We start from the raw sequence: 12,053 nt of genomic DNA, 5'->3' as shown, positions 1-12,053 counted from the left end.
CAGCTTCATCCTTGGGATGAGGAGCCCAGAAATGCTCAGGAAGGCAGTGTTCACCTGCTGTGGGCCGATGACGGCTGTCATAGATGAGGAGTTTGGAGACCCCACTGGGAACTTCTGGTATCAGGACCACGCCCTTGCCCAGCGTTGCTGCTTCCAGCGCAGGTGCTGGTGTTCGTCTCCCCACAGACTCGGGTGCTGCAGATGGCTAAGTCAGCACGGATTGGGCCCTGGGTCCCGGACATTAGGATGAACACGGTGACAGAGGCAGGACGGTGGGTACAGACAACATGCACAATCCTTGGTCCTTTTATCTACAGCCCTGATGCCTGGCCCCAGCCACCTGTGTAGTAAATAAGAAGAGGGAGAAGGGGAGAATCCCAGGCTGTGGTGGGTACCCCCACACAGCTCTGCATCCTGAGCACCCTCAGCTGGGCCTGAGCTGCCCAAGTCCCTCCTACTACCTCCAGCAGCCCAGGGCAAGGGGGGACGCTTCATGCAAACAAGTCTTCTCCTCTGGGCTGTCTAAGCCCCACCATGGGACCTGACTCTTACCTCTGCCTGGAAAGCTGACCCTGGGGGTGTGGACTTAGGTGGGGCTGTTCTGTGGCTCCACAGGGACCTGTGAGGACACAGCTGCTGGCCCCAGTGGGTGGGGGCAGTGAACTCCAGCACACGGCCAGGGGCGGGTCTCCCAGCTGAGATCCACAGCACAGGCCTCAGTGTCCCCTGCTGCCCAAGGCCCAGATGCACCCATGTATGCTGTCCCTTCCAGTGCCCATTTTGTCCTCCCCAAAAAGGACGGAGCTGGGCAGTGTCCATGCCACTAAGTACCTGAGTCTCAGGTTTCCACACAGCCCTCCTCCCCCTGGACTCACCTGCCCAGCTCACTGTGTGGTTTACAGGGCAGTCCTGGAGCTCTTCCTCCCTGAGGAGCCTCCACTGGGGGCAGCAGAGCAAAAAACCCAGCAAGGACAGTGCAGCACCTCCTTCCAGGGCACCTGGAGCTGCTCCCTCCTCCTTCCTCCTGGCTGACCAGAGCCACACATGAGAATGAGTGTCTCTCTTTGGGACACAGTCAGTGAGGGCTCCTGAGTCACCACAGCCTGAGAACTGAACCAAGAAACAAACACAGATCCATGTTAGGAATGAGGAAGAGAAGCAGAGGGATACCTCCAAAGGCCTGTCTCTGAAATCTCCATGAACCCAGACATAGAGTGAGGAGAAAGCAGAGGTGGAGGAGAAGCATCCAGGCCATGGTGTGGACTTTCCAAAGATCCCCAGGACCCTCAGCCACTGCTGGACTCTTGGACAGTTCCTCTAGCTCTTCATCAGCTCCCTGGGTGAAGATGTGCGTTTGGGTGGAGCATTACGCAACTATGGGTTCTTTACCAAAACCCCCAGCTCCATGGGTTCTGAGTGCTCAGCCAGGGAGCAGCCGCTCTGTCAGGGAGGCTGGGCTGCTGGGAGCTCTGAATTTGCCCTTTGGTAGAAAGCACCTGCTCTAACCCCCAACTCAGGCCAGTGAGTATGGGCCCGGGAGCCATAAATGAGAGCCCTGGGAGTTAATTTCAGGCCTTACTCACCTCTGAGAAGATCCACAGCGCCCCCTGCTGGGATTAGATGACTATTGTTTGTACTTCTCTATGGTAAATAATTCCTCTAATGCTTGATTTTTAATTTTGCTGTTACCTGTTCCAGAGTCTCTCCAGACTATTGTTTTTAATTTAATTTATTGTATTTTTCAGTTCTCTAATTTTAATTTGGTTTGTTTTTGTGACCTCTTTTTCTTTTCTGGGATTTACTTCTTTTCCACTTGTTTCAAGAATGTTCCTTGTGACCCACGTTTACCTATGTAACATACCTGCACGTGTACCCCTGAGCCTAAAATAAAACTTCAAAAAATAATGTCTAAAATTGCTCACTGAAGGGATTGTATAATTGCTGCTTAAGTAATCTCAGTTACATAACGTCAGCACCTAAATTATTTCAGTATTGGTGTCTGTTGATTGTCTTTTCTTATTTAAGTTGTGTTCCTCTGGTTCTTCATATGGAAAGTTAATTTTTTACTGTATCCTAGATATTCTGGATATTATAAGACTTTCTAGAGTTTTGTCAATAGATCTGAAATAGTACTTGCTTTTGTTTTCTTGTTTTTTCCTTATTTTTTAACTTTGTCAGCATCAGGAGAAATGAGATACATTCCCCTTTGTATGTATTTAATTTCCGATTTTTTAATCAATCAAATCATATTGGAAATGAATCACTCTGTAGCCTGCTTTCCATCTGCTGAAATGTTTCTGAAGCCTCATATCTCTCCCATCCTCTACCTTAGTCTTTTAAATTGAAGTCACCAAATATGTCACAGTGTTACTTATAACTTAAGTAGGAGGAAGCGTACCTTTAATCTGAAATGACTGCCATGATTGATAGAAAAAGTGATTGTGGTGATCCACTGGGGGCCTGAGGAACTAACGACCTGAGTCTGCAGTAGTTGGAAACCAGCCTTCAAAAGCAAAAAATGTGCTTCAGAAGCACAGGACTGAGGCTTGATCCAAGGTGTTAGAGTCTAGCTTCCCACCTGTATTTGTCCCTGTGCTGATGTTGCAGATGCCACTGATCATGAATACTGGGCTTCATTTTTGTTCTGTCCCCCTTTATAATCAGGGTGGTTTTTTCTTTATGCAGAGAACCAGTAGATTGTGCAGGGGTCCCAGGACCTGATTGCTTGTATCCACCATTGACCCCGAAGACATTCACAGATGTTCTGTTGGACCCAGCTGTCATGAGATGCCCTGACGACAGCCCCAATTTTGGAGCCATAGGTGAATGTCACTGTCCCTCTAGGAGGTGTGGACAGTGAAAGTTCCTGTGTCACCACAACCTGGGAAGTGACTCCTGAACCCAGAGGAAAAAAAGATATCATCAGGACAGGAGACAAAACCCTAGAGAATATAGACACCTAGTAGTTTCTCAGTAATTTTTTTAACTATTAAAAAAATCATTGAGCGAATAAAGAAAAAACATACAAATATCTACCTTCCTAATTGGTGAGTTAAAAATAAAATAAAGTATGATTTCAATGTTCTTTGTTTCTTTGGACTATAGCCACTATCCAAATTCTCAGCCAGAAACATGGGAGTCAGCCTGGAAGCATCTATATTGTTCATGCACAAAATCCAAGTCCTCTTATGTCTTCCTGTAACATAAAGACATCACAAAGCTGCTTTATGCTCTTCATCCCCACTCTAACCAACCTAGAACCGCCCACCACCATCTCACCAGGATGGCACCAGCACCCCCAGCCTCTCTCCCTGTCCCAGATCTTCTCCATTTTATTCTCATTGCAACTGGAGGGTCACTAACCGAAGGCCCATGTGAGCTTCTCCCTGCCATGTCACAGTCCTTCAGTGACTCTGTGAGCCCTTCTTGGGGGGCCATCATGCTGATCTGCCTCAACCTACCTCTCAAGCTCTGCAGCCTCCCTTCAAGGAGCTCCTCCTGGCCCCTTCCCTGATCCGATGACCTTAGGTTCAGGCCAAAGTCACTTTTCTCATTGACTGGAATGACTAATGTCTCCATCTATAGATTCTCACCTCTCCTCAGACGTGAGAATCTAGAGATGGAGACATTGGTCGTTAGTTGAGGCATCTTTGGACCCACAGAAGCATCTGGAGACTCCAGAGCCCTGGTGCTTAACTGAGTCTGAGTAGGAGCTCAGGAGATACCGGGGGTTGCTCCCTGACTTCTGCTGGTACCAGTATACAATTTTTTCCCACTGACATTCAGGTCACAGCTCAGGGTGCAGGTGAGTCTGGCAGATGCTCCCGGGGATGCGGAGAGGGAGGGTGGCTGAGTCAGCACAGGCTGGGAGATGGAACCTGCAAACACAGACACACTTTGGTGATGGAGCTGTTAAGTGTTAAACTCCTTGGGGCTCAAAGCCAGAGATGCTGACACAGGCTGGGGGCTGCCCCAGGTCCCAGAAAACTGGCCTCACCTGTGCAGTGGGAGAGAAGCACAAAGAGAAGAGATGTCCAGGCCATGGTGGGCACAGCTGACACGCCAGTCTCAGCTCTGTCACCTGAGGCTGCTTTTATCTTCTTCACTGGCCTGACAGAGGAGGGGCTGTTCCCACACATTTGTTTGTCTTCCTGGTGACCTCGGCCCCACCCTGAGAAGCAGCTGCAGTCTGAGCTTTGTTCTTGGTACGGAGACGACTAATGTGTGAGACTCAGAATTGGCCCCATGGGAAGGACCAGGGAGGAAGAAGCTGCTGGGACCTTCCACGGTTCTGTGGGCAGGAGACTCTGCCCTGGGGAGTCGGGGGGTGGCCCAGCTGTGGGTTCTCTCTGTGCAGACCCTGAGGCAGACCCACAGTGCCCCCTGCTGCTCACTGGTTAGATCGCAGTCTCTCAGTGGGAATCATGTGAGTGGAGTCACCTGAGAGCCTGGTCCCCGTCGGTCCACAGCATCCATGGGTCACACACTCGCTCTGTCCTGAGTTACTGATATTAACAAAGAGCTTTTCCATAAGGATTTCTTAGTTACTAGAAGAACGGCATGTAAGGAATATGAGGACCGTCCAATGTGAGGAGGCTGCAGTGAGGGGAGAATGCAGAGGGCTCTGGGAGCAGAGGCCTGAGCAGCTCCTTCCACAAAGAATGGATTGGTTCATTCTCTGGGGTTGTAGACAGGAGACAGGATGGATGAAACAGACGCTTTAGAAATACATCATTGGTGTCATTTTCAACAAAGAGCCTGAAGGCAGCAGAGCAGGTGAGGATGTGTCAGGAGGCTGAGGGCTGGTCCCTGGGAGCTGGAGGAGGCTCAGGAGGAAGAACCCATGGGTGACTGTGGCCCTTGACACAAAGTGAGGGAGGAGTGGGGATGAGGCTGATGGCTGCAGTTGGGTTGATTGGTTTTTGTCTTCATTTGCTGTTATTGCAGGATGAGAGAGAGTGCGCGCGTGCAATATGAAGAGAAGCAAATTTGTTTTATATTCTTTTTGTAAAATCAAGGTCTGTAGGACACAGACACATTTTAGTCCACTTTGTGCTGCTACAACAAAATCCCACAGACTGGGTAGTTAATAGAGAACAGATATTCATTTTCTCACAGGTTTTTTTGTTTTGTTTTGTTTACTTTTTTTTTTTTTTTTTTTTTTTTTTTACAGAGTCTCGCTCTGTCACCAGGCTGGAGTGCAGTGGCACGATCTCGGCTCACTGCAACCTCCAACTCCCAGGTTCTAGCAATTCTCCTGCCTCAGCCTCCTGAGTAGCTGGGACTACAGGTGTGTGCCACCATGCCCGGCTAATTTTTTGTATTTTTAGTAGAGACAGAGTTTCATCATGTTGGTCAGGCTGGTCTCAAACTCCTGATCTCATGATTCCTCTGCCTCAGCCTCCCCAAATACTAGGATTACAGGCATGAGGCACTGCGCCTGGCCTTCTCACAGTTTTTGAGGCTGGGAAGTTCAGGATCAAGGCACTGTCATCTGATAAGAGTCTTCTTTCTGTGTCCTCACATGGCAGATGGTGGAAAGAAGAGAGACAGAGCACACCACTACCTCCAGCCTTTGTATAAGAGCCCTGATCCCAACCATGAGGTCTCCATGTTCAAGACTATTATCACCTTTTGAAGGCCCACACCTCTTAGTACTATCACACTGGCAATTAAGTATAAATCCTTTTGGAAGGGAGACATTCAAACCAGAGCAGGATGAAAACAGCAGCACTGGAAGACAGGGCTCCTCATGTCAGTCATTTACTCCAGGGGTGTGGGAGCCACCCTGCAGAATGCAGCTCAGTCTTGGGGAGAGAGAGGAGGGGATAAGAACGGGATTAGGAATAGACACAGGAGTGCCCCCTGCTCACAGGACAGAGAGGAGAAGCATCAAATCGGGCAGAAATAATGAATGCCTCATTTATTTCTTCTTGCACTTATTCAATTGTTTCAGTAATACATAGTCACTAGCCAACTACTCCTCAGGTTTGGGCTCCTGGTGTCAGTGGGTGAATTTGGTTTATCAGGTTGTTCACATATTGTTATGTGCAATTTTTTTCTGCTGATTCACTCAGTTAATAAAAGTGTGTGCCATTATTTATAATTATAATTGTGAATTGATTCTTTTCCTTAGTCCTGCTAATTTATATTTTGTATAGATTGTATTATTAGGGACATGTTTTTTGGTTATTTTGGTGTGTGTGTTTTTTTGTTTTGTTTGCTTGTTTGTTTGTTTGTTTGTTTGTTGTTCTTTGAGATGGGATCTCACTCTGTCACCCTGGTAGGAGTGCAGTGGTGCTATCTTGGCTCACTGCAACCTCCACCTCTCAGGCTCAAGGGATCCTCCTACCTCAGGCTCCCAAGTATCTCGGACTACAGACACATATGCCACTGTGCCTGGCTAATTTTTTTTCTCTGTACATTTTAGAGATGAAATTTTGCCACGCTACCCAGGCTGGTCTAGAGCTCCTGAGCTCAAGCAATCCACCTGCCTTGGCCTCCCAAAGTGCTGGGATTACAGGCGTGAGCCACCACACATGGACTCATGTGTATTTTATAATTGTTTTGTGTTCTTGTTGAATATTTCATTTTATACACATAAAATGTCCCACATTTCCTGATGTAAATAATGTTCATTAAAATTATTTGGTCTGATAACAGGACAACCACAAGAGCTTTCTGCAGGTAAATGTTTGCATAGTGTATTTTTAGCATCCTTTAAAATTTAACATACAAGTAACTTTATTTTAAGGAAATGTATTTTTATCTGGTTCATCAGTACATTTACATTGAATATAATTGCTGATATTGTGTGTGAGTTCACCTTTCCCTTTATCTTATTTGGGCTTTTTGCTTTATTTCTTTTCATTCACTTTTTATTTTTCAGGAATCAAGTGTTTCTAACTGTATCATTTTACATTGGTACCTATTTAGTTTTACATTCTATAAATTCAATAGGAACCCTAGATATTGCAACATATAACCTCACCTTATTAGTGCCCACATTATTTATACATTTTGTGTAATTATTTTATAACACAGAACCTCATAAAAGTTTACACAATGCCTGTTCTTTGTGGTAATTATGGTTGCTAGAGGTTGTATATGCACCTAAGTATGAATGATGAAATCCATTATCGGTGGTGGAGGTGGTATTTTCAACATCAAAGTCATCTTATGTATCCAACACATTTCCTTCCCTGTGCTGTGACCCTGCAGGATTTTTTAGGTGAGTGCCTGGTAGGTCCCTGTCTCTTAAGCATCAAGAAACTGCAGAAATCCCCTCCTCCTGTCTTTCAGAGATTTTGCCTCATCTTTTTCGCCTCTTTCTTAATGTGGGTTGGAATTCAGCATCTGTTTGCACAAGGACCTAATGGGGGTTTGAAGCCCTCAATCTCCAGTTTGTTTTTAATCCTCAAGGACACTGAATTACCCTCAAAGCTATTTCAGTATTCTTTGGCATGATCAAGTGCACACTTGCTGTTTAGCCCTTGCTGACATCTGTACCCTCATCCTGTCTTGTCTTTTTGTCCCAGTCATCCATTCTATGGGATGTTTCCTCTCCATTTATGGAGAATCTCAGAAACCTGCCAGCTTCAGGAGGCTGCCTCAGGTACAGGGAAGGGCAGGAAGGTGTATAAATTTTATCTTTGACAACAGAAACCTCAGCACATTTTTCCTGGACCATGTAGTGACCACTCTCACTCCTAACCCCAAACCTGACCTTAGTCACGGACACAAACACATGCCAAGTCCATGTACCCAGAGATCTGGAATCACCAAGAGTATTTTCCTTCTGAGCTACCTGCCTGTGTGGCAATGCCCAGGCTGGGAATGTTTTATCCTAAAAGCCCAGTATATAGGTTGACTGGATATGAGGTGACAGACAAATGGAAAGGCCTTAGTCCATCAGTCCTGGAGGAAAAAATGACTGCAGGAATGTCCTGAGTCAGGTGACAGTCATGCAAAATGAAAGTGAGTCTATAGGCCAGGCTGTGGGATCAGATGGGAGGCTTGTGCCTCGTGTCCCCATAAGACAGTGTCCTGGGTTACCACTGAGCTCTTTCCACATCCTGAACTGTGATCATCACCTGTATCCTCAGACAGGATCCCAGAGTATTGCAGGAGCCCAGGTGGCCAGCCCTAGAGCAAGAGCCCGAAATCAGAAACCTGCAAGCTGGAGACCAGCGGGCATTACCATCTAGGGCTCCCATAGGAGCTGGTGGTGCCAAGCCACACTGTCCACTTGACTCTGCTGCTTCTTCCAGTGCATGAGGAGGTGACCTTAACTTCCAGACAATGTGGCCAGCTGAGGGAACACGGACCGCATGGAGGACCTTGGAAGAGCTTGTGGGGCACAGCCCTGCTGGCACAAAGCCTGACACAGAAGGACACAGCCACCCCTGCATGGTGAAGAGTGACCGATACTTGCCATTTACAAACCTCTTCTTCAGCTCATCCCCATGTTGAAAGCAAGAGCTGCTGAGGTAGGGTTACATGGAGCCAAAAATGAAAACTCAGGTTCAGAGAGTATGTGATTGCTTCAATGGGCCCAGAGTAGTGATGAGATATCCCCAGTGCCGATGTGATAAAATCTTGCCATTCTACTCATAGTGTTGCTTCTTCCAGGGCAGTGGATGTAGGAGTCTCTTCTGGGAGCTGAACCTTTGCAGGAGGCTGGACTAGCAGGGAGAGAGGCAGAGAACTGTGGGCACAAGACAGGGTCCACCAATTGTGAAAGCAAGAATGGAATGAGAACTATGAGCAATGGATCAATATACTAGTTGAACTGAAATAAGATATTGTCAGAACTATTTGTCCAAGGAAAATCAGGTGTTCACAACAGAAGTTACATTCTGAGCTAGATTTGTCAGAGCCACCAACCAGGATCACTACACCAGGCCTAGAGAGCAGAGGGAAGATTTGTATCTCACTTTCCCATGGGCCTGGGGCACTGCATAAGCCTCAGAGCCACTGTGAAATCCACTGCCCCTGTGCAGACCCTGAGATAGACCCATTCTCAGGCTGCAGCACCGCGATGTGCAAAATCCTTGCAAAGGCCGTTGCATCTTTAGATCCCAAGATGTGGCTGGGAGCCCCAGAGCCCAGTTTCTTACTTGAGTCCAAGTAGAATTTCACGAGATATTAGAGAGAGTTCCCTGGATTCTGCCAGAACCAGTCACCGATTTCTTCTGATGGAATCACTGATTCATTGTGGTGATTATCCAAGGGTGTATAAACATCTTAAAATACACAATATTGGGCACTTTAAATATCAGGGGTTTATTTTATATTGATTATTCCTCAATAAAAAGACACATAAAAAATAGGCTGAAACAGGCCGGGCGTGGTGGCTCTGCCTATAATCCCAGCACTTTGGGAGGCCGAGGCAGGTGGTATCACCTAAGGTCAGGAGATCGAGACCATCCTGTGAATGGTGAAACCCCACCTCTACTAAAAATACAAAAAATTAGCCGGGTGCAATGGCAGGTGCCTGTAGTCCCAGCTACTCGGGAGGCTGAGGCGGGAGAATGTCATGAACCCAGGAGGCGGAGCTTGTAGTGAGTCAAGATTGTGCCTCTGCACTCCAGCCTGGGCAACAGAGTGAGACTCTGCCTCAAAACAAAACAAAACAAAACAAAACAAAACAAAACAAAACAACAACAGGCAAAAGTCATTTATGGAGACAGAAGTCAGGGTGGTGGTTGAAGAAAAGCAAGAGTTATGATTATAATAATTGTGATACTGATTACTCTAGAATGACTGAAAGGCAAAGAAAAAGAGAGAGGCTATTGGGTTACTAGTAATACTCTTTCTTTACCTGGGTGATACCTACACAGGTGTTCCACTTTGTAATAAATGACTGAGCTGTATATTTCTGTTTTGTGGATTTTTCTATGTGTATTGTATCTCATAATTTAAAAAGGATAAAACATAGCTCAAATTCCTTTCAAGGTTAGTGATCACATTGGGAATAGTATAGAGACATAAAACTAAATTCTTCAAAGGTTTAAATTATCATAATTCTCCATATAACAACGTTGTGGTTAACTATGGACCACATATATGACAGTGGTGCCATAAGAATATAATGAAGCTGAAAAGTTCCTATCGCCTAGTGACATCGCGATGGTTGTCATCAAGATATGTAGGCCTAGGCTAATGTGTATGTTTGGGTCTTAGTTTTTAACAAAAAAGTTTAAAAAGTAAAAAAAAGAAATTTTTAATAGAAAAAAAGCTTGTACAGTCAGGACATACAGAAAGTATTTTTGGATAGCTGCACACTGTTGTTTGGTGTTTTAAGCCAAGTGTTATTACAAAACAGTCAAAAAGTTTAAGAATATTTAAAGGATTATAAAGTAAGAAAGTTATAGCAAGCTAAGATTTATTATTGAAGGAACAAAAATATATTCAATAAATTTAGTGTGTCCTAAGTGTAGAGTGTTTATAAAGTCCACAATAGTATACATACAGTAATGTCCTAGGCTTCCCATTCACTCATTACTTACTCACTGACTCACCCAAAACAACTTACAGCCCTGCAAGCTCCATTCATGGTAAATGCCCAAAACAAGTGTGATATGGCTTGACTGTGTTTCTACCCAAATCTCATCTTCAACTGTGGCTGCCATAATTCCCAAGTGTTGTGGGAGGAGCCAGTGGGAGATAATTGAATCATGGAGGCAGTTTCCCCCACACTGTTCTTGTGGTAATAAGTCTCACATGATCTGATGGTTTTATAAGGGGTATCCCCTTTCACTTGGCGCTCATTCTCCCTTGCCTGTCACCATGTAAGATGTTCCTTTCACCTTCCGCCATGATTGTGAGGCCTCCCCAGCCAAGTGGAACAGTGAGTCCATAAAACGTCTTTTGCATCATAAATTACCCAGTCCCGGGTATGTCTTTATCAGCATCATGAAAAAGGAGTAATACAGTAAATTGGTGCCAGGAGTGGGGTGCTGCTATAAAGATACCCAAAAATGTGAAAGTGATTTTGGAATTGGATAACAGCCTGAGTCTGGAACTGTTTGTAGGGCTCAGAAGAAGACAGGAAGATGTGGGAAAGTTTCGAACTTCCTAGAGACTGGCTGAATGGCTTTCACCAAAATGCTGATAATCATGTGGACAATAAAATCCAGGCTGAGATGATCTTAGATGGAGATAAGGAACTTGTTGGGAAATGAAGTAAAAGCAACTCTTGCTATGTTTTAGCAAAGAGATTGGTGGCATTTTGTCCCTGCCCTAGAAATTTGTGGAACCTTGAAGTTGAGGGAGATAATTGAGGGTGTCTGGCAGAAGAAATTTCTAAGCAGCAAAGCATTCAAGAGGTAATTTTGGTGCTATTAAAAGCACTCAGTTTTGAAACAGAAACAGGGGACAGAAGTCCAAAAAATTTGCAGCCTGACAATGCAATAGAAAATAAAAAAAAACCATTTTCTGAGGAGAAATTCAAGCCAGCTGCAGAAATTTGCATAAATGACAAGCAGCCAAATGTTAATCACCAAATGTTAATCACCAAGACAATGGGGAAAATGTCTCCAGGGCATGTCAAAGACCTTTGCAGCAGCCCCTCCCATCATGGGCCCAGAGGCCTAGGAGGAAAAAATGGGTCTGTGGGCTGGGCCTAGGGCCCCCCTGCTGTGTGCGGCCTAGGGACATCTCAGCCACTCTAGCCATGGACAAAAGAGACCAAGGTATGACTTGGGCCATGGCTTCAGAGGGTGCAAGCCCCAAGCCTTGGCAGCTTCCATGTGGTGTTGAGCCTGTGGGCACACAGAAGTCAAAAATTGAGGTTTGGGAACCTCTGCTTAGATTTCAGAGAATGTGCAGAAATGCCTGGATGTCCAGGCAGATGTTTGCTGTAGGGGTAGGGGCCTCATAGAGAACCTCTGCTAGGGCAGTGCAGAAGGGAAAGGTGAAGTTGAAGACCAAACACAGAGTCCCCACTGGGGCACTGCCTTAGTGGAGCTGTGAGAGCCACCATCTTCCAGACCCCAGAATGGTAGATTCACCAACAGCTTGCACTGTGCATCTAGAAAAGCCACAGAGAC

At 45.8% G+C, this 12,053-nt stretch overlaps 1 protein-coding gene across 1 annotated transcript in view; it reads left to right on the top strand.

Annotated features, from left to right (window-relative positions):
- Positions 1–3,084, top strand: part of LOC100458449 (envoplakin-like protein) — a 33,172-nt gene extending 30,088 nt beyond the window's left edge. The window contains 1 exon segment of the mRNA XM_063718408.1: positions 2,686–3,084. The gene's annotated coding sequence lies outside the window, so the exon portion shown is untranslated.
- Positions 3,085–12,053: the final 8,969 nt, after the last annotated feature.

This window comes from Pongo abelii, chromosome 19 (genome assembly GCF_028885655.2).
Source record: "Pongo abelii isolate AG06213 chromosome 19, NHGRI_mPonAbe1-v2.0_pri, whole genome shotgun sequence".
NCBI lineage: Eukaryota > Metazoa > Chordata > Mammalia > Primates > Hominidae > Pongo > Pongo abelii.
Note: the sequence above shows the minus strand (reverse complement) of the source record. Positions and strands in the feature narration are given on the sequence as shown.